Raw genomic sequence first — 13,982 nt, forward strand, 5'->3', positions numbered from 1 at the left:
TCTGCCTGTCCCCTCTGGAATAGCATTTGCCACCTTCCAGTGTGTGGTAGTTGCACCCACGGATGTCTGATCTCCCTGCCCCATCACACTGCAAACTCTCCGATGGCAGGAACCTGGGCCTGCACCTGCCAAGCAGGGCCCCGGTGGCCCATTACTGTACCGGGTGCAAGAAAGCAGTGACAGCTGCCATCCGTGTTCTGATGTGCTTTGGGGGGAGCCAGGACCATCTGACACATTCTGCCTTGTTTGCCCCAGCCTGCTTCTTTATCAATACTAACTTTTCTTTGCTAGTCTCCACTCTCAGAGCACACTGCTTCTCTCTCTCTGTGGCAGTGGCTTGCCTTGCCCATCCTTTTTATTTAGTGGTACACTGCCTGTTTCTTACAGTATCCCAGAGCTTCACATCAAAGGACGTAGATGAAAACCACCCTCTAAGCTTTCCCCTATCCCACAGACCTGATCCCAATCTGTGAGCCTGATTCACTCTGGAGTAGGGCATTTGGAAAAGCTCTCTAGGTGATTCTGACATGCACCCCAGTTAAGAACATTTGGCTGCAACTCCTTGAAAATGGGAATTCCAGAGACTTCCACAGTCACCTGAGCAAGACTTTGCATCCAGCAGGCATTAACACATGCTTGTTGAATCTGCCTGCCAACGCAGGAGACACAGGTTTGATCCCTGGGTCAGGAAGATCTCATGTAGAAGGAAATGACAACTTACTCCAGTACTCTTGCCTGGGAAATCCCATGGACAGAGGAGCCTGGCAGGCTACAGTCCATGGGGTCGCAAAGAGTCCGACATGACATAGCAACGAAACAACAGTATAGCCCTCACTTAGAGCTTAGAGAGTTGATATGGCATTTCCCCTGAAGTTCCTGCTCCAGTTTCAATGATCTCTTTGCCCCCGAGAAGCCAGTCTTGAAGGAGTTTGACCTGACTGGGGAAGAGTGAGGGTCTAGTTTTTAGAATTAGGCCTGTTGGGGAGGGCTGGCTGGTGCAGTTGTAAAGGGATAAAACTCCCATGGACTTGCTGATCAATTGGCATGGCCATCACTCCCCATCGAAGAAAGGAAGAGAAGAAGGAAGGAGACAGCTATGGGGGCAGAGCTAAGCCTGTGAGCTTCTGGTCAGGCTCACCATCCCGCACTCCTTCAAGCTGATGTTATTAAAACAGTATTCAAATTCTGTTCAGAGGGTGGACTGAGCCCAGGGAGCAGAAGGGCAGAGGACTCCATCACCCACCTACTTTGCTAAATCAGAGCTGGTTTTGAGCCCACTCTTCTTAGAAGGCAGGTTTGAGGATGTTGTATCACTGCTGAGCACGGCCTTTGAGAACCTCACTCCATGGCCTCCTCAGCCCATCCCATTCCTTCATATCCCAAGATACTTCTCTGAGTATTCCTTTCAACACATACAGCCATATCCCTGGGAGCACTTCAGTACAATCATGTCTGTCTCTGCATTTCTAGAGATGTTTTGGACCCTCCAGTAGACTAGGGTAATCTTTAGTCCAGAGTCTTCTCCTAATCTAGCTCCTAGAGAATACAAGGGAAGAGGCAGAAAGAGAGAGAGAGAGAGAGAGAGAGAGAGAGAGAGAGAGAGAGAGAGAGGGAGAGAGAGAGAGAGAGAGAGAGAGAGAGAGAGAGAGAGAGAGAGAGAGAGAGAGAGAAATGAATGGGAAGATGGAGGGGCACCCATCCTATCAGAAAGGGAACCTGGGTTGGACTGCTGAAGGAAGCAGCCTGCAAGCTGCAACCCAGCGACCACACTCCACGTTCGCTGGCCACACTCTTCATGGACGATAAGCTCCTTCTTTCCCCTCCCTCTACCACTGAAACCACTATTGAACCTCAGCTGGGCCACTGTGGCCCTGTCCCTTCTTATTCAGTCAAAAAAGAGATGCCCTGGACCCAGGGCTGCAGGCCACCTGCCATTCCTGTAGCATTAAAAACCCACAACAGGTCCAAGTGAAGAAACTCCTCACAGCATTTCCACCTCCACCCTCTCTCGGACAAAATCAGCAAGAGAGAAACCGTGCTGATCTCTAAGTAGGAACATGCCTCCAAGCCCAGGGCAGCCCCAGACCTCAGATGACCCCAGGTGACCCCAGCCAGAGTGGAGCTTCCTTGAGGGCACGAACCCCATTCTGCATGTCTAGAACCTCCCTCAGTGCCCAGCAGTGTTTATGGTTGGCTAAGTGGATGGGAGATCATCTTGTTAGCTTTTTTCCACTTTTGTTTCTTCTCCCTACACTTGCTTACATTACATCTTCCACTCAACAACAGGCACCACCCAGGGGGCTTCCCATGAACTCTTCTCTTGGGCTCACCAGCCCAGACAGTGCCTGGTTTGTTGAAAGCATGGCTTTCATTTGTGAAACCTGCCTGTGACAGGACAAATATGAATCACTCTTAAAAATCATCTCATAAAATATAGAAACCATCACCATATCATGTATGTAAGTGAAGGATTAGCATGTGCTGACTTACCTTGGGCTGTTTATGTTCCCCTCATTTCTACCCAAGACGACTATTTACGATTCTTTTATTGTGTATTTACTTGGCTGTGCTGGATCTTCGCTGTGGCACTCAGGGTCTTCGATCTTCATTGCAGCAATCAGAATCTTTACTTACAGCACACAAACTCTTAGTGTGGCATGTGGGATCTAGTTCCCTGGACAGAGTTCGAACCTGGGCCCCTTGCATTGAGAGCATGGACTTATAGTCACTGATCACCAGGCAAATACCATTATTTAAGATTTTTAAAAGCTGTCTGTTTATGAGGGATCTGAGTTAGGTTCTTGGTTGAATGGAGTGATACAGAAGGAGGACTAGAGATAAAGCATGGAACAAGCTCTGTATGGGTCAGGATGGTAGGAAATTGGCTCCGCTCAGGCCTTGGGTGACATTGCCCAGGAGGCCAAATTTGTTTTGAATGCTCCTAGCCTCAGTTTTCTGTCCCTCCCTATCTCTCCCCTGGCCTAGCACTTGAGTTTTCCATCTTCAGTGTGTCTCAGGACCTACTGTGCCTGAACAGGGACCTACCAGAGGTCAACTCTCCAATCAGAAGGAATGCTGGGAATTTCAGGCATCCTGAAAACTTGGTAGGATATATTTGACAGATTTGGAGGGACATTTGGTGACGGGAAGAAAGTTATCCTAAATCCTCACCAAGTTATTCTGAGCACAGTCCCCTCTTCACCTTGGGGTCATCCCCGATCTTAGGTGTGGGGTTGTTGCAAACCGTCCCCCCCCATGCGACCCCCCCCACAGAAGAGTGTGGCTGGAAGGACCAAAGGATGACAAAGGTGGCCTGGCTCCTTGACTTTATCATTTTTAGAAAATTAGCCTTGAGCATCAGAGAGAACACATGGGCAACAGATGGACAGGTGGAACTGGACGGTTGCAGGGGTTAGAGAAGAGGGTGGCTAAATCCTGTGGGGTAGAAGAGTGTTTCAAGAGGAAATGGTGAGAACGGGCCAAGAGAAAGGGATGGTGCTTCCAGGGCCAAGGAATGGAGGACAGTCACAGGCTGAAGTACTCCACGTACTGTTGCTCTCCTCTCTTGTGCCCAGTCATTACTAATGAATGCATTTTGTTCTATTGAGTGTAGACTCAGAGTGCTTCACAACTTACCAATAGAAAATATGAATAGAAATTGGGCAGAGAGCATGGAAAAGTTGGGGGAGGTAGTTCATTCATTAACAGTTTTTGAGCACTGCTTTTAAGCAGGTCCCTGTGTTAAGTACCAAAGGGGATGAAAAGACAGACCATTAGGCCCAGCAATATAGAGTGCTTTTTATTTAGCCCAGTAAAATTTTTAAAAGTTATCATTTCAACATGGAATCAATATAAAAATGTGAGCTATTTTACACGTTTTTGGAACTCAGGTGTATTTTGTACTTAACAGCACACGTACAGTTCAGCTCTAGTCACAGTTCAAGTTCTTACAAGCCACATACGGACAGCACTGCCTGCAGGATCCCATGGGTATGTTTATAGACCTGCATGCCCCGAGAAATTGCAAGAGTTAATCTAAGGCCGGCTGCCCCGGTGGGACCTGTGTGAGTAGTAAACAGCAACTCTGCGGGGCATGCTGGGAGTTGTAGTTCGTGCTCATCTGCCCATGGAGTCCAATGGGAGTTGTAGACAGCGGCCCTGTGGAGCACGCCGGGAGTTGTAGTCCGCGCCTGTCTGCGGAGGGGTCAGCGTATCATGGCCGCCTACGCTGAGCTCTCGTACTCTTCCGCTTGGCCGCAGAAAGTTTCGGTTCTGTCACGCCTTGGACCCACGAGCGAGTAAGTGCTGCGGAGGGCCGGCCAGACTCAGGGGGCACCTCTAGCTGCCGTCGTCTCCGGAGCGGCGACCTTCCCTCCGGGCGCGACTTGTCACCTGTTGCCCTTAACGTCCCCTCCCACCCCGAGCCTTCCACAGACCCCGTCGGAGCCCCGAACCCTTGCCCAGCGGGCTTAGGAAGCACCCCGGACTGATGGATCTGATGGATCTAGAACCCAGGCCTCCTCTGGCCATCAGTTAGAAAGACAGACACCGTCCGCCCCCTCCAAGCGCCAGTTCCGAGACTCCCCACGGCCATGGGGTCGCCAAGGAGCCTGCCATGTGTGGTCTCAGAAAGAGTCTTGGAGTCTGTAAGCAGAGGAGGACAGGTCCCGAGTTTCTGCTTGCCTCGGCGAAGAGGCCGCTGACCTTAAGAAGCGTACTTCCTGCCTCAGCTGGGCCGGGACAGCCCACCCCTTAACTTTGCAAGACTCCAAAACTTAACTTTTGCCGGAGTCTCTCCACTCCTCCTGTCTGTCAGCGGACGGTTTATTGATCCTGAGCCATCCCAGGCCACGGCCTAGTCTGTTGACCCTCAGTGGCTTGTGTTCTGGTGCAGAGTTTCAAGATAACCCCTAGACGACTGTTGCTGAAACACCTGTGGGTTTATGAGTAGTGGGGTGGCCGCACCAGACTCAGGCCATGTTGTTAAGAGCCTAGGCGGGAAGGCTGGGCTTTCTTTTTGTGAGAAAAGCGTGTGTGGTTGGCACTTTGACCACGTGGCTCTCAGTGCATTTGTATTCTCTGATACCCTTTGTCACTCTTCTCAGTTCCATCCGCTGTCCCATCTGCAAAAAAAATGAGCGCTGCCTGCGCTGGCCACAGCCTGTCCGCTCCTGTGCTTGTCTTACCACAGCAGTTTCCTTCCCAAACAGAGAAATGGGTCAGGGGCTCCTTGAGGGCAGAGGATCAGGCCTTAATCTGCTCGCTGCCCGCCTGCCACTTCCAGCCTTCTGGTCGCCTCTGCACAAGCTTAACTCTGCCATCTGCCTAATGCGGGCTGCTGGGTATTGTAGGGGGTTGAGGGAAGAGCTGCCACGCTGAGGTTGACTGTTTTCAGTGGCTCCTGCCCTCTGAAGTGGGCCCGTACTGAGTAAGTCCCACTTGACCCTCGCTCCCATGAGTTATGCTCACAAATTGTTGAATGTCCTCTACTAGTTATGAGCTACTACTGTTGTTACCCTGGAGATCAAAGGTAATTGTCTCAGTGATGGGACGTGGTGTTCTTTGATTACAAGAATCTGCAAAGGTTTTAGGACAGATATTTTCTGCTTCTGTTAAAACTGTTCTTTGTGTGGTGCTTCATTTCGTTTTTATTTTCTTTTCAGTCACTTTATTAGGAAAATAAACATACAGAATCATTGAAAAAATTGTGCAGTGAATGTCCACTCACCTGTTTGATTCTACAGTTAATATTTTACTCTGATTATGGTTGTGTTGCTTTAGAGTCAGTCCTCTAGTTGCTCTTCGGATGGTCTTTGCTCCTTTGCTGGCTGGTTTGGGGATACCAGATGGGTTCAGGAGCCACACTTTTAACCTGGTCCTTTGGGGATGAGATGGACCCCACAGATGTGTGTTAATGAGAGGAACCACCCAAAACAGCACAAAATCAGAGCCACTGGTGACTTTTTCCCGTGTTGCTCACTGAGGCTGTGGGCTGCTACCTCTAGAACAGGCAGTAGGCACTCAAGAAATGGCAGGCCCCCTGTTCCCTTTAGGGGAGAGGCTTGGATAATGGGTAACCTGTGTTTTCTGGTGATTCCAAGGACAACTTTGGTGCCTCAAAACCAGAGTGTCTTTAATCCTGAGACAGAGGCAGCATATTGTCTAGCTGTGGTGCTGTGGTGCCAATCACTGATGGAACTCACAGGCTGGAGCTGCACTCACTAGAGCAGGCCCAGGCAGCAGAGCAGGTAGGATTCATTCACCAGAAGCCTCCTGTGAGCACAGATGGAGTTTGGCCTTGTCAGCATCTGCTCACCTACTGATCCTGCTCATCTGCTGAATGTTACTGTGTTGCTCAAAAGATAAACAGTATTTCCCGTTTATGATCTCAATGCCAGGTTTCTGTTTTTCTTTGTTTTTAAAGCTCTTGGTTTAATAGCATCTGTTTGAATAACTAAATAAATCAATAGGGTGAGTCTTGAACTGTTTCCATGGTTCTGTGTTTATCCTGCTGTTTTTAGAGGTGTCACTACACTCCCCCCTTAAGGGCGTCAGCCTCCGCACACACGGGCTCCCTGACTGTCAGAAAATCAAGATGACAGAGCCGTGCTGCGTTGGGTAGAAGGTGGTTTTCCCCTCTTCCTCACTTTGGAGCCAGTTCTCCTGTTGGTTTTAGTGGCTGCCCATGGTCCTTCCTGTTCACACATGTCTCTGTGGCACTTGAAGGAACACAGGTGCCTGTTTCTAGTTGGGCCAGATCCTCTGCAGGGATGAGGATGTGTGTGTCAGTGTGTTTCTGAGGACAGACTTGAGCAGAATCTGTGGCCATGTGGCTGGTTCCAGGCCCGAGGGCAGGTACTGGAGTACTGTACCCTTGACCTGGGGCAGAAAACCAGGTTAGGGGAACCCTTGGAATCCAAAGGAAAAACTGAAGGGAAAAAGCATTCCAAGCAAGACATTGGTCTGCAGAGGGATAGGCCAAGAGAATCCCTGTGAGAGGGGCAGGGTGGGCTGGCAGCAAAATCAGAGGCAGTGGCTTCATGTGGAGCTGGAAGGAACTGTAGCCCCACGTGCTTTTTCCAGGGCATCTGCAGCCCGGGTCAAGAGCAGGGCTTAGCAGCCTCAGCCAAAGGTAGCCACTGAGAATGTCTCTTCTTCTCCTTGCCCATCTTCTCTGTGGAGGAAGGTAAAGGGTAACACCTCTCTACACTGCACATGAAAACACACACACGTGCACACACACACGTACACACACACGTACACACACATGTACACACACACGTACACACACACACGTAGGAAGAGGTCAGAATACTTCCCGCAGACAGGCTACAATTGCCTCAAAATACTTTGAAGCAAAGGTGCCGTGGGTTTCCCACGGTCATGGCGAGATCGTTACTGCATGACTTGGTGCACAAGAGAGAAAGGCCATTTCACAAGGTGGACCTGATTCTGCCTTCCGAATAGGGTTCCGGATGTTTCCTCTGGGATTTCCAGTGGCCAGACATTGGCCCTGCACCCCCAAGTATGGATGTATGGCTCCTTCCTGAGCAACTGCCCACCTTCCTAAAAAAGACTGCTTTCTCCAAGCCCAGAAGCAGCACCTCACACTCCCAAGTCCCTCTTGACCCTGTTCTCCTGGATCAACCAACTGGAATTAGGGCCAGTTTTGTTCTAGTAGGAGTGACCAAGAAATCTGAAATTGTTGGTGGGAGGGAGGGGACCAAGAAAGGGTGCAAGAAGTGACGGACAAGGCTCAAGTCTTCATTTCCTTTAGGAAAGATGACTATGAGGGGTGAGTGTTTGGGCTAGATGACCCAGGGCCCACAGTTAGTCAGTGCTTTAACTGTAGGTCTTCAGACATAATTGGGTCACCCAGTGAGGCTTTGTTCATGTGCGTTGAGGCATCAGCCTCTGAGCTGGCTTCTGACAGGCTCTCCAGCACTCTCCTAGGCACTGTCTTGAAGCCCTGGAGGGCAACTTGCCTGCCCACTGACTGCTTCAGTGCTGACTGACCCCAAGACCTCCAGGCCTTCACAGCTGCAGGTGCCAGCCAAGCGCCCCCCCTTCCCATAGGTGGTAGCTGGGTAGACGCTGTTGGGTATGCTGAAGCCAGTCAAGGCAATGGACTCTTCAGAAAGAGTTCTTTGCTTTTGACTGGTCCAAACTGTCCTCATTCACATTCTTTCCTGGTCAGTGTGGAATTGACAACTGGTATGCTCCACCTTGACCAGGAGTCAGGGAGGAGCCCGCTGTATGGTGCCCTGTCTGGGTCACGTCTTAGCTGTTGTGTTGGGAGCAAGTACAACAAATCTGGCAGGCCGGGCAAGGTTGTCTCCTGTGCCCATAACTTCTCCTCCCTTTCTCATCCATCTTTCCCAACATGGCTACTCAGATGCTGTTGTGGACTGAAAAAATATATATACACAACGTGAGAGTTACGAGTTAAGTTTTACCTAGGGCAAAATAAGAAGTTTAGCCTGGGAGACAGCATCTCGGGCCTCTCAGATAGCTCTGAGGAACTGCTCCACAGAGGTAGCGGCTAAGGTCAGTACTATATATGATTTTAGTGAAAGGGGGAGCACGCAGTCAAGCACACATTTTGCAAAGGCTTGCAACTAGTCGTGAGCAGCAGATGTCACTGTGAACGATCTAGTGCTTTTCTCGATATGAGAAGATGTAAGGTTTGGGCTCATAAAATCTCCTCCTGAAAATACCTGTTCATACCTATCTGCAGGCCTGTTCTGCTAGTTTCCCAGAGCACAGAGCGCCTCGCTGCTGATCTCCATCCTGAACTCGTCAGAATGTGTTGAAGGTCAGTGACTGCAGTGGTTAGAGTGACTTAATCCTTGTAGAGGCAGATGGCAAGTGCCCATTTCCAGTTGGCACGGTGGTGTTCCTGCCAGAGTCAGCTTCTGGGCAACATTAGGAGTATTAGTCATTTGTACCATAGTGTGAAGAAGTTTATATGAGTCAGCATCTTTTATCTTAATTTGAGGTTGAACTGCTGTCTCTGTTGTTTAAGGCATTAGTGCAACTGGGCAGGTGTGGGAGGAATTTGGAAGTCGAGGAAGGTCCTTCACCTCTAAAATAATACCTCGGTTGTGACTTGGAAGCCAGGCAGTTGTCCCAGGTAGTAAATAAGAATTTTTAAAAATGTGTTTAGTCCCTTTTTGTCTTTATCAGAAGCTTGGATGCTTTCAGACATTCTGGATAAGCTTAAACCTAATTTTGTGTTGTTGGCAAGAGATTCCACTGTTCCCTCCAATTTTATAAAATAAATTTCTCTGGTATTTAAAAGAGCTTGCCAGAAACTAGTGAAGGAGGTGTTTACAATGTCATCAGCAAGGACCCTGGGTTCCTGGAGGTGATTTGCACTGTGGGGGTCTTGCAAGGTGCTGGAGGCCTGGAGCCCATGGCGTGTGGACAGAGCAATCTCTGAGTGTCTCCCGAATTAGGAGAGCAGTTTGCAGTGGGTTGTAGAGGTCAGGACCATGCTGGTTCATGCCAGAAGTCTGGGATCCCCGCGATATAGTAGGAAACACATATTTGGTCTCTGTCCCTGGTTCCTGGCACAGAACTTCTAATACTCTTGGAATTTCCTGACTAATAGGAGTGTCCTTTGTTATTCAAAACAAAACCCTTTCAACCACACAGGCAGTTTATGCTAGTAAGGTTGGCTTTTCCTGGGCCCCTGGATAGGTGGTGTCTTGGTAAGGGCTGGTTGCTAGAGGACTTTCAGCCCCATCCCTTAGACCTCGCTTCAGAAGGGCTGAAGGTGGAGTTAATCACCAGTAGCCAGTGATTTCATCAGTCGTACATTAAGTAATAAAATGCTCAAAATTTTCCAAGTGAGGCTTCAACAGTATGTGAACCGAGAACTTTCAGATGTTCAAGCTAGATTTAGAAAAGGCAGAGGAACCAGAGATCAAATTGCCAACATTCGTTGGATCGTAGAAAAAGCAAGAGAGTTCCAGAAAAACATCTACTTCTGCTTTATTGACTACGCCAAAGCCTTTGACTGTGTGGATCACAACAAACTGTGGAACATTCTTCAAGAGATGAGAATACTAGACCAGCTTACCTGCCTCCTGAGAAATCTGTATGCAGATCAGGAAGCAACAGTTAGAACTGGGTATGGAACAACAGACTGGTTTCAAATCAGGAAAGGAGTACGTCAAGGCTGTATATTGTCACCCTGCTTATTTAACTTCTGTGCAGAATACGTCGTGTGAAATGTTAGGCTGGATGAAGCACAAGCTGGAATTGAGACTGCTGGGAGAAATACCAATAACCTCAGGTATGCAGATGACACCACCCTTACGGCAGAAAGTGAAGAGGAACTGAAGAGCCTCTTGATAAAAGTGAAAGGGGAAAGTGAAAAGCTGGCTTAAAACCCAACATTCGAAAAACAAACATTATGGCAGCTGGTCCCAGCACTTCATGGCAAATAGATGGGGAAACAGTGACAGACTTTATTTTCCAGGCTCCAAAATCAGTGCAGATGGTGACTGCAGCCTTGGAGGAAAAGGTATGACCAACCTAGACAACATATTAAAAGCAGAGACATTACTTTGCTGACAAAGGTCCATCTAGTCATGAACAGATCCATGGTTTTTCCAGTAGTCATGTTTGGATGTGAGAGTTGGACCGTAAAGCTGAGCACTGAAGAGCTGATGCTTTTGAACCGTGGTGTTGGAGACCTCTGTGAGTCTCTTGGTCTGCAAGCAGATCAAACCAGTCAGTCGTAAACGAAATCAGTGGTGAATATTCATTGGGAGGACTGATGCTGAAGCTGGAGCTTCAGTCCTTTGGCCACCTGATGTGAAGAACTGACTCATTGGAAAAGACCTTGATGCTGGGAAAGATTAAAGGTGGGAGGAGAAGGGGATGATGACAGAGGGTGGTCAGAAGTACAGGCAGTGACAGGTACTGGGACTTGTGACTGGTGTCTGAAGCCTGGGCAGTCTTGTGGACTGAACCCTTAACGCGTGGCGTCTGCACTGACTCCAGAGTCAGAATTAGAGTTAGTTAGTTAGAGTTGAATTGAGGGGCTTTCCTGGTGGCCCAGTGATTAGGACTCCAAGCTTTCAGTGCTGAAGGCCTGCGTTTGATCCCTGGTCAGGGAACTAAGATCCCATAAGCCATGTGGCATGAACAAAAAGAAAACGAATTGAATTGAGTTGCAAGACACCCAGTGGTGATAACTAGATATTGGTATGGGGAAAAGCCACACATTTGGTGTCAGAAGTGTTAGGCTTAAAAACAGCTCATCCTTAAGCCAAAGGGCAAGCTCATCTGGAGATACAAGGAAATAGATGGAGGGGGACTGCCCCCATTCTGTCTTTTGTTCAGTAATAACCTCAGGATCAGGAAAAGGGAGGCCAGAATACTGAGAGTCATTCTTTCAAATCCATGAAACTAGCATTCCTATGGAGACCATTTGCTTCCTGAAACCTTGGCAGGTGCGACCCCCAGCCGTGTGGGGAAGCCTGCTGTGACCTATAGACCCAGCAACAGTTTCTCAGGGCTTTTACCTTGGTGGTGATGCAGGCTTTTGGGAAAACCAACTTGTGTAATCAGTGCTTGGGCACAGCTCACCCCATGACCTGGGAGCTTGGCCTTGGCAGAGGGGGGTACGCCAGGGTTCAGGCAGAGAAGGCCTCCTGGGCTCGGGCTGACACCTGCAGCTTCACCAAAGCACCAGGAGGCCCGGAAGGAGCATGTTTCTGTCTGGTCAGGCTCACCCTGCCAAGATGCCAGTTTGGTTTACGGACACTGTTGCTCTCATGCCAAGCTCCAAAGAGGGCTGGTTTCTAGGAAATCGAGGTTGGTTGTATGGTTCGTGCGATATCCCAGCCAGAGCCTGGATGAGGTGACTCAGCGTGTGGTTGTCAGGACTTCCTCTCCAGGTTCCGCCCTCCCCTCATGTTTGGGTTCTCCCCCTAGCTCTCAGTATGCACACAGACCCAGTGGACTCGGCAGGTCATCATCTTTCAAGGCCATTTCCCCCCAAAGCTACAAGGCTGTCTGTTGACCATAATCGAATAAGAGGCATGCAGGTACAGACGTGGCCTCGACACCTGTCACGCCCTTTCCTCCTCGGGTCTCTTTGATGACCTCCTATTCATTTTTCAGGCCTCGCCCAACCCAGTCACCATCAGAGTGTCCACCACACTCTCCCTTCCCCAAGTGGAATGAACGTTCCCTTCCTCGGGTCCCATTGCATCTTGTTAAATTCATCCCAGTGCTGCTATTTCTTTTGTTGAGATAAAATGCACACAAGTGAGGTTTGACACAAGTTTGTCAAGTGTACACAGTCACGTACCCACCACCATAATCAAGACGGAACAGAATTGCTCCCCAGGTTTCTGCATGTTCTCCTGTAGTCAGACCCTCCCTTTCCCGTCAGTCCTCGGCAGCGGTAGGTCTGATTTCTCCCCAGAGTTTCCCCTTTGTAAGAGTAGCAGGCACATGGAATTGTAAAGTAGATGGCTTTTCAGTCTGGCTTCTTTCACTTGGCAGACGTAATGTGTTGTGTGTATCCCTGGTTCACTCCCTTCCCCTAACTGAGTGCTCATAACTTTTCATTCGAATCTCTGCGTGGACCTCTTCTGCTTTATCAGCACATCTAAACGCCTTCCTGTCTGTCTTGTCGGCGCACAGCCGAGCTCCTCCAGGGCTGGATGGTGCCTGTGTGCCCTGAAACCGCAGACTGAACTTGGCAGGGCGGTGCTGGGCAGCTGTGCGCTGACAGTGGTGGTCCTCGACCATCTCCTCCTTGCTGGGAGGTGCCGAGTGTCTCCCAGGCAGCAGGGCCTCTGCGCAAGTCTGACCCATCCTGGGCTGCTGCTCTCTAGGGCCCTGGCTGGTCCCTGCCTGGGCTGTGTGTTCAGCAGGGGCCCAGAGAGCCGCCCAGGGAAGGCAGGCTGGCTTCTGGTAATCCAGCCTACCCTCGCTTTGAGGGTGGGGTGCCAGCACTTTTACTGGGGACTTTGGCAGAGTCTGTGGGTCCTGTGACCCTCCGGGGCTCTGTGTCTGAGACTCCTGAGGGTGTGGTGCTGGCTGTCTAGTTCCTCCTAGGCCGGAGAAGCCCTCTTTGGGCCTTGTTTTCCCTGAGTCACAGCCACGCAGGCTTGTGAGTTAAAAATAGGCCTCGGGACATCTGCGCCATGACAGCCCCTCCCTGCGCCCCAGGCTGACCTGGAATGCTTTTGTAAATATTTGGGAACTTGGAGTTCTCCACCGTTTTTCCTCCTGCCTTGTCTCCTGGAGTAGTGAGGGTGACGGGAGCATGTAGGCCAGCTCGTGTTTCAAACACTCAGGCTGGCGGCACACTTGAGAGGCCCTGGAGTTCAGAGCAGTTCCCAGAAGCCAGTGGAAGTGGTAGCATTTGCTGGAGCGACAGTGGCTCTGTGTGGAGCTAAAGGGGGTGAGTTCAGACTGACCAGCGTTCCCCTCCATGCTGGCCCGGGCCATAGACGAGTTACACAGCTTCTCTGCACCCAGGTTCTCCCTGCACGTTGTCTGCCCCTCCCCCAGCCCCAGGGTACTGCTGAGGATTCAAATGACTGAGTGTGTAAAGCACCTCGCAGGCCCAGTGTACAGGTGGCTACTCTGGCCACCCCTCGTCTTGCCAGCCCATTTTGCCAGCAAACGTTAACGCCTTTGCATTGGCCATCTGAGGCAAGGACTAGAGGTTCTGGAAGGAGGATTCGTTGGTGTCCACGTGCACGTCCACACATCCTTCCAACGCTGCTCGGATCTCCTCTTTTTTGGTCTCCCGCCACCACTGTGTCCTGACATCCCTTTAGCAGCTGCCCAAGTAGCGCTGGTAACTCGGGACTCACCAGCCGTGAGAGGACTAGCCACGCTTAAAATAGACACGTCCCTTGGCTATGCAGGCCCCCGGTAGCCCCTGGTGTCTATCCTCCCCGGCTGAGACGGACGCTGAGTGGCTGGAGGCCACAGACCTCCCCGAG

The 13,982-nt window shown here is 50.3% G+C and overlaps 1 protein-coding gene across 4 annotated transcripts in view; it reads left to right on the plus strand.

Annotated features, from left to right (window-relative positions):
- The first annotated feature begins 4,185 nt into the window (after positions 1–4,185).
- Positions 4,186–13,982, plus strand: part of FYCO1 (FYVE and coiled-coil domain autophagy adaptor 1) — a 79,998-nt gene continuing 70,201 nt past the window's right edge. Inside the window, exons 1-2 of one of the 4 annotated variants that reach the window (XM_069560873.1) lie at positions 4,199–4,298; positions 8,738–8,815. The gene's annotated coding sequence lies outside the window, so the exon portion shown is untranslated. Of the gene's footprint in view, positions 4,299–8,737; positions 8,816–13,303; positions 13,433–13,982 lie in introns of those variants that run through there. The other 3 variants (XM_069560872.1, XM_069560875.1, XM_069560874.1) reach the window with 3 other exon arrangements.

This window comes from Ovis canadensis, chromosome 19, assembly GCF_042477335.2.
Source record: "Ovis canadensis isolate MfBH-ARS-UI-01 breed Bighorn chromosome 19, ARS-UI_OviCan_v2, whole genome shotgun sequence".
NCBI lineage: Eukaryota > Metazoa > Chordata > Mammalia > Artiodactyla > Bovidae > Ovis > Ovis canadensis.